At 35.0% G+C, this 12,562-nt stretch overlaps 1 pseudogene across 1 annotated transcript; it reads left to right on the top strand.

The window, feature by feature from the left end:
* Positions 1–5,367: 5,367 nt before the first annotated feature.
* On the top strand, positions 5,368–8,774 carry LOC143596847 (uncharacterized; annotated as a pseudogene). Its single transcript, XR_013146792.1, has 7 exons — positions 5,368–5,527; positions 5,758–5,829; positions 6,417–6,478; positions 6,572–6,692; positions 7,298–7,384; positions 7,478–7,567; positions 8,345–8,774. The product of XR_013146792.1 is annotated as an uncharacterized LOC143596847 (transcript).
* The last annotated feature ends 3,788 nt before the right edge of the window (positions 8,775–12,562 follow it).

The following is a 12,562-nucleotide window of genomic DNA, read 5'->3' as shown; positions in this document are numbered from 1 at the left end:
GGTGCTGAAAGTATAATATGAATAGCATAATATTTTTTTTTCATTTTAGTTTGATGTTCCTAAGATTTTAAAGTGTAAAATACATTGAGTTATCACATAATTTCTTGATTTTACGGTATCACATATGTTTAATTATGAGATGATGTACAAGATTCCTAGCTATCATGTTTGTTAATTCTTATTATGCACACTTATGAGTGACAGTACCAAAGGGCAGTCAGTAAAGCATTAATAAATGGGATTTCTAATGACAATGTGTCAGCTACTAGCAACGCTCTAAGCTTTACTCAAGTATTTTCTCTATTGTCAGAAAGTCATATGTTGTGCCTTAGTCTTTTGTATAGTTGTTTATTGCTTGAGTCATTTGCTTTATGTAACCGTGATTGTTGTTTTGCAGGTTTGATGGTTGTAGCTGTTGGTGATGATATGTTGTTAGAGCATTTATTAAACCATACAACGCTTTAAACCATTTATTCTATCTTTAGATCATTATTGTATTAAACTACTTTCTCATCAAAATGAATGCATTAACTATTTATTTGTTTTTATTAGAAACGGGCAAAAAGTGTTTTCGGGTCACAATTTCATAGAGAAACATTTATTTAGATAATAATTGCTTTGACTTTGGTAATAGGTCATAATAAGGGTGTTAAACAGCCTGTGGGCATGGGTTGGCTGGTTCAATCTGACAAAAAAACTACTTTTATGTCTAAACTGGTTTATAAGCCGAACCTATCCCGATTTGATAGGTTCGATTATTTTTTCTCCTAAACCTGTTTATAACCCGAATTGGATTAGGCCCATTAGCCCATTTATACACCTCTACAGGTAGATAGACGTGCACAAAAAAACCGGTTCCGGAACCTAACTGGTGGAACCGAACCGGAACCGGTTCCAGTTCCAACCCGGTTGGTACAATACCCGGTTTGGGTATTTTTCTACCCGAAAATCGTATCCGGTTCTCATATTTGTATGTTAGTATCAGTTCCAACCCGGTTCCTACCCGGTTCTTAATTGTAACCGGTTCGGTTCGTACCCGGAAAAACCGGTTCCGGCGGGTTTTTTTTGAAGAGTCAAACAAAAGTCAAAGTAGCCGTTGGAACCGGTTCCAACGGTAATATAGCCGTTGGAACCGGTTTTCGAGAGACAATAGATCCGTTGGAACCGGTTCCAACGGTAATATAGCCGTTGGAACCGGTTTTTGATGCCCAAACCTATATATAACTTGTTTTCCACCACTAATTTCACCACCAAACTCAAAAACAAACTAAAATACTACTCCTTTAGCAAACCCGTTCCGTTACCCGACCATCCAACTAAGTATTATTATGGCACCCATCAAAAAAACTAACAAGATGGCTAAGAAGAGTGTTTTTGTTGCCCCCGTTCCTGTTACGGAGGACCCAAGGGTTGTTACGGTAGTCAACCATAACCGCAACCAAGACATATGGAAGAATTGGGATTTGATTGTGGATGACGAAGGTTATCAAAAGGCTCGTTGCAAACTATGTGGTTCAATATTAAAGCACGATTCCAACTCTACTTTGAGAAAGCACATCGAGAAGCCATATTGCAAGGCGTTGAAAGGGATTGGCGCGACCGATCAAATTGACTTGGGTAAAGATGGTACACTATTTCGTTACAACACGACTCAAGTTCAAGATAGAATGGCAAAGTTCGTTATTCAACGAGGTTTGCCGTTTAACCACTTTGATGACCCGGAATTGACGTCTTTGATTCGCGAAACTCTACAACCGAGATACACACATGTAAGTCGTACTACCTTAAGACGTCATTGTATCAGGTTGTGGGAGTGTGCTAAAAAAGAGTTAATCGAGTCTTTTCATTCTTTAGAAGCCATGGTTAGTTTAACTACCGATGTTTGGTCGGCACCACACGGGTTGCCCGAATCATACATATGTGTCACCGCTCATTGGGTTGATCCGGTGACATGACAATTGATGAAACGCACCATCGCTTTTGAAAACTTCCCGTTCCCACATACCGCCGAAAAATTGTTTGAATTACTTGATGAAGTTATAACGACTTACAACTTGAGAAATAAAATATTTTCGATTTCATTTGACAACGCTTCAAACAATACTAAGGCGGCTGAAAAATTTATCATTAAATATTCACCACCTTGTTTCGGGGATTTTTTCATGTCCGATGTGTTGCACATATCATCAACTTGGTTGTTCAAATAGGTCTTGACAATGAAAACATTTGTGATGATTTAAAATACTTTAGACTTATGTTACAAGATGTCTTCAAAAGTGGTAAAAGAAGACATCTTGAATATAAGAACTATTGCAAGTCGGTTGAAAGAAAGTATTTGGGGCCGAATTGGGACGTTCCAACCCGTTGGAACTCAACTTGTCATATGTTAAAGTGTGCTTTTGCCTAACGCCAAACTTTACAAGCTTTTCATAACAATCTTGTTGAAGAACGCGAGGCCGATATGTTTCCGGAAAGTGTTTGGGTCCAAGTCGGTATTTGTTGGAGTATCTTATCGTGTTCAAAAAGTCAACAACAAAATTATCGGGAGTCTATTACCCTACTAGTTGTTGGGTTTTGCAAGAATTGTACTATATGTCTTGTGTTTTTAAAAGCTTTGCGGAGAAGAACAAACTCTTCGAAAATATTGTTGCGGTGATGAAAGAAAAGTTCATAAAATATTTTGAAAACATACCGCCGGTCTTTACTTGTGCCGCCACATTAAACCCCTATTGGAATGTTAATGGGGTTGAAACAACGATTGAGGAAATATTCGACAACTTAGGTATGCACGAGATTGACCCGAAGTTGTCGACGGAAGCGAATGACAAGTTCAACAAAAACCTTCAAAACCTTTATGACCATTATTTTCAAATTATGGTCCAAGCACGAGATCGTCTTTTGTGAAAAAAACAACAACTAGTAGGCCGTGCAATGACCCACTTATAAACTTGATGAATGGGATTCGTGAATCGGCATCTAAGAGGCAAAGAGGAAACATACCAAGTAGCGAACTTGGTCGATATAGTGGAGCAAACTATGTTGAGGGCGCAACGGTTGACGAAATTCGCAATATTGATTTGTTGGCTTGGTGGAAAGGTAAACAAAACGAATTTCCCATTCTATCCGCCATGGCTCGTGATTTGCTTGCCGTACAAGCCTCAACGGTTGCTTCCGAATCGGTTTTTTCTCTTAGTGGGAGGGTGTTATCTATGCGAAGAACAAAACTAACTCCCGAGTCTCTAGAGGTTTGCATTTGCCTAAAGGACCATTTGGATGCGGTGGATCGTGTACAACACAAGGCGAACTTTGAAGACGAAATACCAATAGAGCGTCATATTCATGATGAGGAGGCGGAGGACGGGGTTTCTTCCGATAACGAAGACGAGGGTGAAGACGGGAATGAAGACGAAGAAGAGTTGTAATTATTTGTTTTGGTAAAATTATTTGTAACTTGTTCAACTAATATTTAGTTTTGATTTGTTTTATTATAATTACTTTTGTTACTCATGATTAATTTTTGTTACTTTTTTAATAACGACGAACATTTTATTTATTTAAAAAATAACTATTACAAACATTATTAAAACATAAACGATACTAAACATAACAACTAAAACATAAAAAACAAAGTCCGTCGTTTTAATCCGGGAATACTTATTTTTGGGTTGTAGAGCCAGACGACTCTCCCACTTCCGTTTTTTTTAGCTTCCAAACTTATTTTCTCTCGACAATACTTATTCGTATGTTTTTGTAATGTCGAGTTGGACCCTGCTTTAAGAAACTTCGAGCAATATTTGCAACGTGCCAACTCATGTGAGTCGGTCATGAGACACAAATCATAATGAACCCAAACATCGGGGCATCTTGTTGTTTCGATCACCATAACAACGTCATCATTAGTTGCCATTTGTTGTCGGTTTAAGGTTAATTGTGGTTTGGAGTGTGTTTTATAGTTTTGGAAGTGGTTTAACAAATACACAAACAAACCTTGCTATTTAGAGTAAAAAAATAACCTATTTATAGTTAAAAAACCGGTTCCAACGGTCAAAAACGGCTATATAGCCGTTGGAACCGGTTCCTAACGGCTATGATATTTAAATTTCAAAAAAAACCGGTGGAACCGGTTTTTACGTAAAAACCGGTTCCGGTTCATACCCTACCCGGTTCTTAAAAGTTAGCATATCTGGGCATCGGTTCGGGTCGGGAACCGAACCGGTTATTGATTGGAACCGGTGCCATTTTACAACCCGGTGTGAAAAAACCGGTTTCGAACCGGTTCGGGTTTTCCAGTTGAACCCGATTTGTGCACCTCTACAGGTAGATATGTTTTGTATGTATAACTACAATGCTTAAGTAGTTAAGTATGCATATATTTTTGTTAGTATGCATATACTCTTCTAAAATTTCATATAACAGAACGTCTACACATATTGTTTTAGAATTTTATGAACATATATGTATAGAGTATGCTTTTTAAGAATTTTTATTTTATCTATTTACAAACTTTTTTCTATTGGAATCATACATAGTTATTAAGTACATGTACGTGTAAATGAATAATTTGCAAAAGCTTATTAGTTTAAATAAAATTGGTCCAACCCAAAATATTGATGCGGAATCTTATATTTTAGTTGTTTTGTAATACCAATTTTTTGAATTATGATTTTTTAATTATTTTTCTTGAAATCTTATTGAGGGTCTTTTTTATTTTTTGTCACCCTTGGCATATTAACATTTTCCACAAACTAAAATATACGTATTAAATTAATACAAAACTCGGTTAAAAAATAAAACAAATACTTAGAAACATATAATTACAAAATAATTAAAAACAAAAACCTAAAATAACTCGCGTAACACGCGGGCTAAAAGCTAGTATATATATATATATATATATATATATGTATAAAGGGCGCCCTTGGGGCATGAAATAGCGGAACATTATTGGTTGGGGCTTCGATACCCTCAGTGCTTACATAGCGTTGATGTGACACTGTGGAGGGGCTTCGAAGCCCCCCACCATAGAGGATGATCTAATGTATCCACTAGCATATAACCGGTAGAGTTTCACCCATAATGTATTCACCAACATGTAACCGGATGAGTTTCACCATGATAAGTAGGTCACTTTTATTCCGAAAAAAAAATGTAAATATTAAATTTAAATCAAAGCAGAATTATAAGAAAGCATACAAATGATAAATAATGGATAAACATGAAAAACAAAAAATAAGAAGAAAGAAATATTATATGAAAATGGATAAACATAAAAGACAGTTTTGGGAAACAAGTGAGAGATAAATAACAAAAACCATAATGGAAGTTGAATACTAAATGATATAAATGGAATAATACGTTGTTATGCGGATGGAAGACCACATAAGTTTACCTGTTGATAAAGATGAAGACTTTGATGTTTCTGGTGAACATCAAAAACCATTGGTTCAATCAATCGAATGCCGAATATGCCAGGATGAAGATGTCATAAAACCTTGAAGCTCCTTGTGCTTGCAGAGGCAGCCTCAAGGCAATTTTCATGTTATTTTTGTCTGTGTGTGTGTGTAGTTTAGTATAAACGGGTTCGGTTCAATTTTGGGTCGAACCCACAAACACGTTTAGCTAAACGGGTCAGTATTGTGAGCTCACCCGTTTATACATTTCAGGACTTGTTTTTCGGGCAGTTGATGGTTCTTCAGATATTCATGTGTGTGTGGGAATTTATGGTTGTAATACTACTGAAGTAGTCATATTTTACAGTTTGCTCACAGGAAATGTGTGCAGAGATGGTGCAATGAAAAAAGAGACATAATTTGTGAAATATGTCATCAGGTATTTCAATGCCTATTTTTTTTAATCTTTATATATGTTAACCATAGGTTTTAAAATCCATTACAACAAATAATATTAACTAGAATGGAAACTCGTGTATTACACGGGTTGAATAGAGGAAACCCATGTTTTAAATTGAAATCGGTTTTCTTTAGTTTTGCCAGTTGTAAGGTATAGATATAGATATATAAGTATGTGGCTTATCTTTGAATTTCAGATATCTTTCCTTTCTATGTAATTAACAAATATGTAGGCAATAAAACATGTATAATATGTTCTAAACAAGAAAATGTCTAGGACTGTAGAGTATTGTATACAAATGTGTTTATTTACTTTATTTTGGAATTGTAAGTTTATAACAATCAAAACCAAGGAAACAATGATTAAATTACAGAGGAAAATAAAGAAATGATGATTTGATTGTAGAGGAAAGAAAAACCGACTAGAAAAATGTTCGGGAAATAACAATTTAGGGGTCCTAGAATTGTGCCACGTGACACCATATTTACTTATTTATTAAGTATAAAGATAAAGATGTAATCCGACAAATAAATTGCTAACTTCTTGTAAAAATCTTTATTCTCCAGCCTTACAAGCCCGATTACACTGCTCCCCCACCTCAATCTAATGACACCCTCATCAATATCAGGCATGCTATTCTATTATTATTATTATTATTATTATTATTATCATCATCATTTCAAACTACTTGAGATCATCAATTTGATTAGCCAAACTGCAGTGGAAATTTAGCATTTAATGATCCTCGAGTCTCCGTCACGCCAGCTGCTGAGTCAGACTATGATGAATTTGGAGACAACAATGCCAATGGTTCTTCCTTTTATCGCCCAGCTGCTTTCATGGTAAGCCATCGGGTTTTTGGTTTTACCATTTGGGCTTGATTCTCGGGCCTAAAAAGAAATTGACCCAAAATAATGAATTTGGGCCTAAATTGTTTTGTAGGTTAATGATTGATTGATTTATTATTAAACATCATATTTCGGTTACACTATTTATTAAATTTTATAAATTAGTTAAGATTCAAAATTACAAGTGAAAATCCACACATTAAAAACCAAAACTGAACCGAAAGTTCGGTTTTACGAAAACATGAAAACAAATCGTTAGTTTTTTGTTTGGGCTCGGTTATTTTGGGTATTTGGCTAGGGATGGGTTTCATGCACACTCCTAGTTTAGTATATACAGGTTCTGTTCAGCTTTGTGGCGAACCCACAAACACGCTTAGCTAAACGGGTCATGTTCGGGTCGGCATGGCGAGTTCGTGAGTTGACCTGTTTACTTCATATACCTCATGTTAAACAAGTTGTGTTCATGTCAACCGGTGAAAACTAGTTTTGTGTTAGGGTCGAGCCACCAACCTATGAACATGGCCCGTTTAACGCCTCTAGGTTTAAGTAGTCATCCAGAATCTTTACATGCGTAACTGATATACGTTTTTTTTGGTTAGTTGATGGTTCTTCTGATATTGAGGCATGCTCTTATTATTGGAGATGATGATTATGATGCTGCTGATGATCCTACAATCTATTTTGCTGTAAGTGAAATTAATTGCAACCATATTATTACAAGCCCAATAAAGCATATTTATACATGATTGCTTTAAGGAATGCAATTATGTTATTTACAGCTTTTTCTGCTTCGGGCCGCTGGGTTTCTGCTACCTTGCTACATAATGCTCTGGTTAATCAGTATGGTGCAACGCTGCAGGGAATCACAGGTAGAATACAATGTTATTTGTTAGTTAATGCATTCGTATTTTGTTTTTACTTATGTTAAAGGTGGAAATTGCAATTTGCAACACGTGTATGCAAAAGAGGGTGGTTTGGGCTGCATTTTATTGATAACACATCAAATACAAAAGTTAGCTATATAGGAGTCAATTGCAACCCATGTGCGATTTGGGTTGCATATTGTCGATAACGGGTCAAATACAAAAGTTAGCTATAAGAGAGGGTCAATGTGGGTAGAATTTTACTAATAACGAGTCAACAGGTCAAATAAAAAAAATTCTATAAAGTTGGAAATTGCAACCCATGTGTACAAAAGAGGGTCGATTTGGGTTCCATTTTTATTGGTAGCGGGTTAAGCGCGTAAAATATAGATAGTAGTTAGCTATAAAGGGAACATTCTAATGTGTTTTAAGTTGTCAAAAAAGCTTATTCAAATGCTTTCCTCAAATCATTCTATTTAGAAATGACATTATCTTCTTAATAATATAGTTGTTTGTGATCATATTTAATATAATCAATATTTATAAATTCAATAATTTGAAAAAACTGTTTTGTGGGTCAACCCAATCGTTTCTAAACTTATGAAGTAATCCATTTTAAGGTGAACCCATTTGGCCCATTACCTGGCCCACCCATTAATTATGATATTATCTTAACGATATAGTTTTTTTGGTCATATTTAATACACTAGTCCTTTTATAAAATTCTTGAACCAATGTGGGTCAACCCATTTTTACCTGACCTTACCACCCTTTTCACAACAGGAAGATGAAGATGAAACACTGGCGGCCGCCAATGTTCCATTCATGAATCATGAAGAACAACAAAGAGGGTCACATGTCACCATTGAACCAGGACCCACGACTCCAACACCTACATACACTCCGCCAATAAACCCGACCCATGATACACTTCAATAGCATAGTTATTTGTATATTTGTATCTAGTAATTTTTTATGTTACATCCCGCGTGTGAGGTGTGTTTTCAGGCTGCCAAAAAGCGAGTTCTTTTCGTGTATCGAGTTTGAGTCTATATGTTTTTGTTTATATAAGTGTAAATGTGAGGTAAATGGGACCCACATTGTAATGGTTTGAAAGTGCAAAACAAATAGTTATAGGGAAAGAAAGAAAAGCATAAATAAAGAAAGGATGAGAGGTTTATGAATTGAATGCATGGATTGGAATACTAAAGTTGATAAAGCAAATTCTTGGTTGTTAGATGTTTCTATTCTATCCGTAACCAACTTTTTCTTTATCTGGCTTTCTTGCATCTGTAACAATCTCCAATAGCTTTTTTTTTTCTCACATAATTTAAATTTTTGTTACATTCTCAACAAATTATTATCAAAATAAATGTTATATAATCATAAATTATTACTTAAATTCAACAAAGTTTATAATTTGTTTTGTAATTAAGCATCAGAGATGTCATCCACAACTTACAATTGGTGTTTGGATTTGATGATCTTATTATTTCCTTTTGGAGTACAACTTTTTTGATAATTAGACCTTTATGATGACTTAAGTATTTACATGTCGAATAATAAACTTACGAACGTAACCTATGTTGTTTAGTATTTAATTATTTGGTTGTTACAACTTCAAATGACCGATGTGAATACATTATCCTCTACAAGCCGTTTTGTCCGAGAACGCAAAAAACTGTGTGCGCGACACCCTTTCATTACCTTGCAAGGAAGTTGAGATCAAGATTAAAGATTGAAGATGGGATAATAAGATAAGAGCATTCTCATCTCATCCCCTATAATTATGTGTGGGGAGTTTGCAAATTATAGGGTGGGGTTATGAGTGATTGTGAGTGTAACTTATAGGGTGAAGAGAAAAATGTAGTGATTTTTTGTAAATTTGGGAAAACATTTGAGGAACATTGTTTGCCCCTATTTATTTTTTAATATTTGTTGGATTGGTTGTGAGTAGAGGAGAGAGAAAACTGTAATGATAAATGTATAAAAAATATTATTTAATTGAACAAAAGAGAGAAATATAATGTTTTTTAGTGTAATTATAGAGATAGAGATGGAGAGTCGGATGAGAATGCTCTAAGAGACATGTTTTATAAAGATTCCAAGATTGGTCTTCCAACTTACTTTTCATTCAAACCTGTCAGAGTCTACTAAAGAACATCCCCTTGATATGCATCTATCTTTTATTGCTTCTATTGCACATCATCATCATCCTCATCATTGAAATGAATCTACTTCTCATTTGCTTTTTCCACCTTTACTTTCATCCAAATCTCACAAAAGATCAAACTATGCCATATATGTAACAGTCATATTTCATAACCAAACACACCACCATCACTCATCTCTCTCTCCAAATATGGGGATTACTAATTATAGAGTGATGATGATGATCTTTGTTTGTATAATATTTTTATCCACACAATCAGACGCGGTATGTTCACTCAAAAGCATCGAACTTGCTTTGAGATGGGGAGGAGAAAAATTGTTTACAAGAAATTCGCGGGTTCTAAAAGGTGTTACAGTTGAAGAACTTGTGAGTATAGCACCGACACCTGCAATGATGTTTGATCCAAACCAATCGAACAAAAGGAGAATTCGGAGAGGATCCGACCCTATTCATAATACAAGATGAAAGACTCTCCATCATGGAAAAGAGAATCACAGCTCACAAGTTGTTTTATAGGTTGGTTTGATTAATTTCTATTTTGTTTGATCAAAAATTGGTCTTTTACTCTCTTGTTCATTCTAAAACCATAGCTAAATACAATGTAGACTGTTTTATCTTCTTGAATTTGTTCTCAAGATTTACTTGCCATCTCTCTCCACATATATAAAAATATATACATATACATACATGTATGCATTTATCTTCATATGCTAGTGAAGGTTTATAACTCTAAAAATAATGGATTTAAGTGAAATGAGTATCAAGTTATAATGGGTAACCACAAATACCCATGAATCATATGAAAACAGCTAAATTTTCAATAATCTCAATAAAGAGAATCAAAGTCAGATGAAGAAATCGTAATGATTAACCAAAGCTAGATTATGATCATATAACTTTTTAGGTGGTGTTTGGTTCAAGACTTCAAGGGATAACGATGACTCGATGAGGGAATGTGTATGGTTCATTGTGCGTGTGTTAAAACTGTTTAGACGTATGTAGAATTGGGCTTGTTTCAAATTCAAGTCTCAACCACACCAAGGGGTCTAGTAAGATTGTATGAACCAACCCAACCTACTGTCAAATCCATATGTACATAGTACACTCATTTATTGCAAGCTCTACCTTAACCTTGAGTAGTTAGTTATACTTACATGAGCCACACCTTGGTACCCGTGAAAACCTGTTATTACAAAATTACGAACCAATAAGATGATAGCATTTGATATGTGGCCTTTAAAAGTTTGGGACTCCTTAAAATAAATGTAAAATTACGTAATCAATATTTTTGATTTTGATTATGGCAACAATGCTTCTTCGATTTGAATTGATATAAGAGGTATGGTTTTCACTATCATCATTTGTTATATTTACTTTCAGAAATATCTTTTTTTTCTAAATCTTTCGGATTTTCTAATCAGGAACGTCTCATCCTTAACGCATAATCAATGTGACACCCGTCTTACTCAACATCAAAGTTTATTGAATGAGATCTATCACCCATCACATGAGTATTTAATTCAGACGTTACCACCCAACCGTGAACAAAAAACCTTTGAATTTAATTATGCAGCTTCTATGCCCCAAATTGATTTAGTAGCCTCCCGAACAAACCTCTCATGTGTCATCATGATTGTTTCCTATATGCAGCGTTGTAAAAATTGCTAGGCGCTAGTCGAGCGGTAGGGTAGGGACTAGCGATTAATCAGGATTAGCAAGGATTAATCGGATTGAAATTTATATGTAAATTTTCAAATATACACACGCGCGCGTGCGCGCACACACACACACACATATATATTCCAAATTTTATATATGAAATTTTCAGTTTTGACCGATTTTGGATAAATGAGGATTAATCGGCGACAAGTTGGTAGGGTAGCGACTAGCAATTACTTGGGGATTAATCAACGCCTAGTCGGGATTTTTACAACACTGCACGTATGCATATGTCCGATATTGCTCATGCCTTTATATAGCAACCAAAGGTTTTGTGACACTCAACTTATGTTTGAGTATCATATATTATGCTTGACATCTCGAATAATTGATTGTCGTTATGAACAAAAATATGCGACTAAAATGCACAATACGTGAATCAAAGCGTAATTATTGAACTTTTATTAGCTAACTATAACATGGAAGACGCTTTCGAATGCGATATGGGTGATTGGGTAGTTCACGGTATCTAGTCACCTATCACATGCATTTGCACATACATTAACAAAAATAAAATCTAATGAAGGAGTAAAATAAGATACGTGGCCATGATACATATTACATTTTTTTAACGCCCATTTGGATTGCTGATGGACTACTGAACCACCCGATTATCGTCATTTAAACCCTTTAAATAGAAACACACCGTATGTAAGAAAATTAAAAAACCTTCTGGCCCAACCTAAGACCCACTATCTTTTTATCGCAAATGGGAATTGAACCCAATACCTTCTCTTTTATTTTTTTTACAATAAATTTTTTTGATGTCTCATCTCAACCATTTAAACTGTGAATTATTGGGTGTTCTACTACGGAATCTGAATTTTCTCTAGAGTGATGGTAAACTAAAATTTGATGATTTTGTTAAATTGGTTAAGACACTTTATTAAAATTGGCAGCTCTACTTGCAAGTTTTTGATAAATAACTCATTTGATAATTCATTAGAGAAGGGAAGTCACTTTATTTAAAGAAACTTGAATTCCACTTCCCTTCTACTAAATTCTCTAGTGTGTAATTGGTGGTGGTGGTGTGTGGGTGTGTGGGGGGGGGGGGGATTGGTGGTTTGGTTGGGAATTCCTTGTTTGATTATTATTATTGGTTATCCTAA

This window comes from Bidens hawaiensis, unplaced genomic scaffold (genome assembly GCF_021521415.1).
Source record: "Bidens hawaiensis isolate Kalapana, Puna unplaced genomic scaffold, B.hawaiensis_p1.1 tig00047108_1, whole genome shotgun sequence".
Classification (NCBI taxonomy): Eukaryota; Viridiplantae; Streptophyta; class Magnoliopsida; order Asterales; family Asteraceae; genus Bidens; species Bidens hawaiensis.
This window is presented reverse-complemented; position numbering and strand designations above follow the sequence as displayed.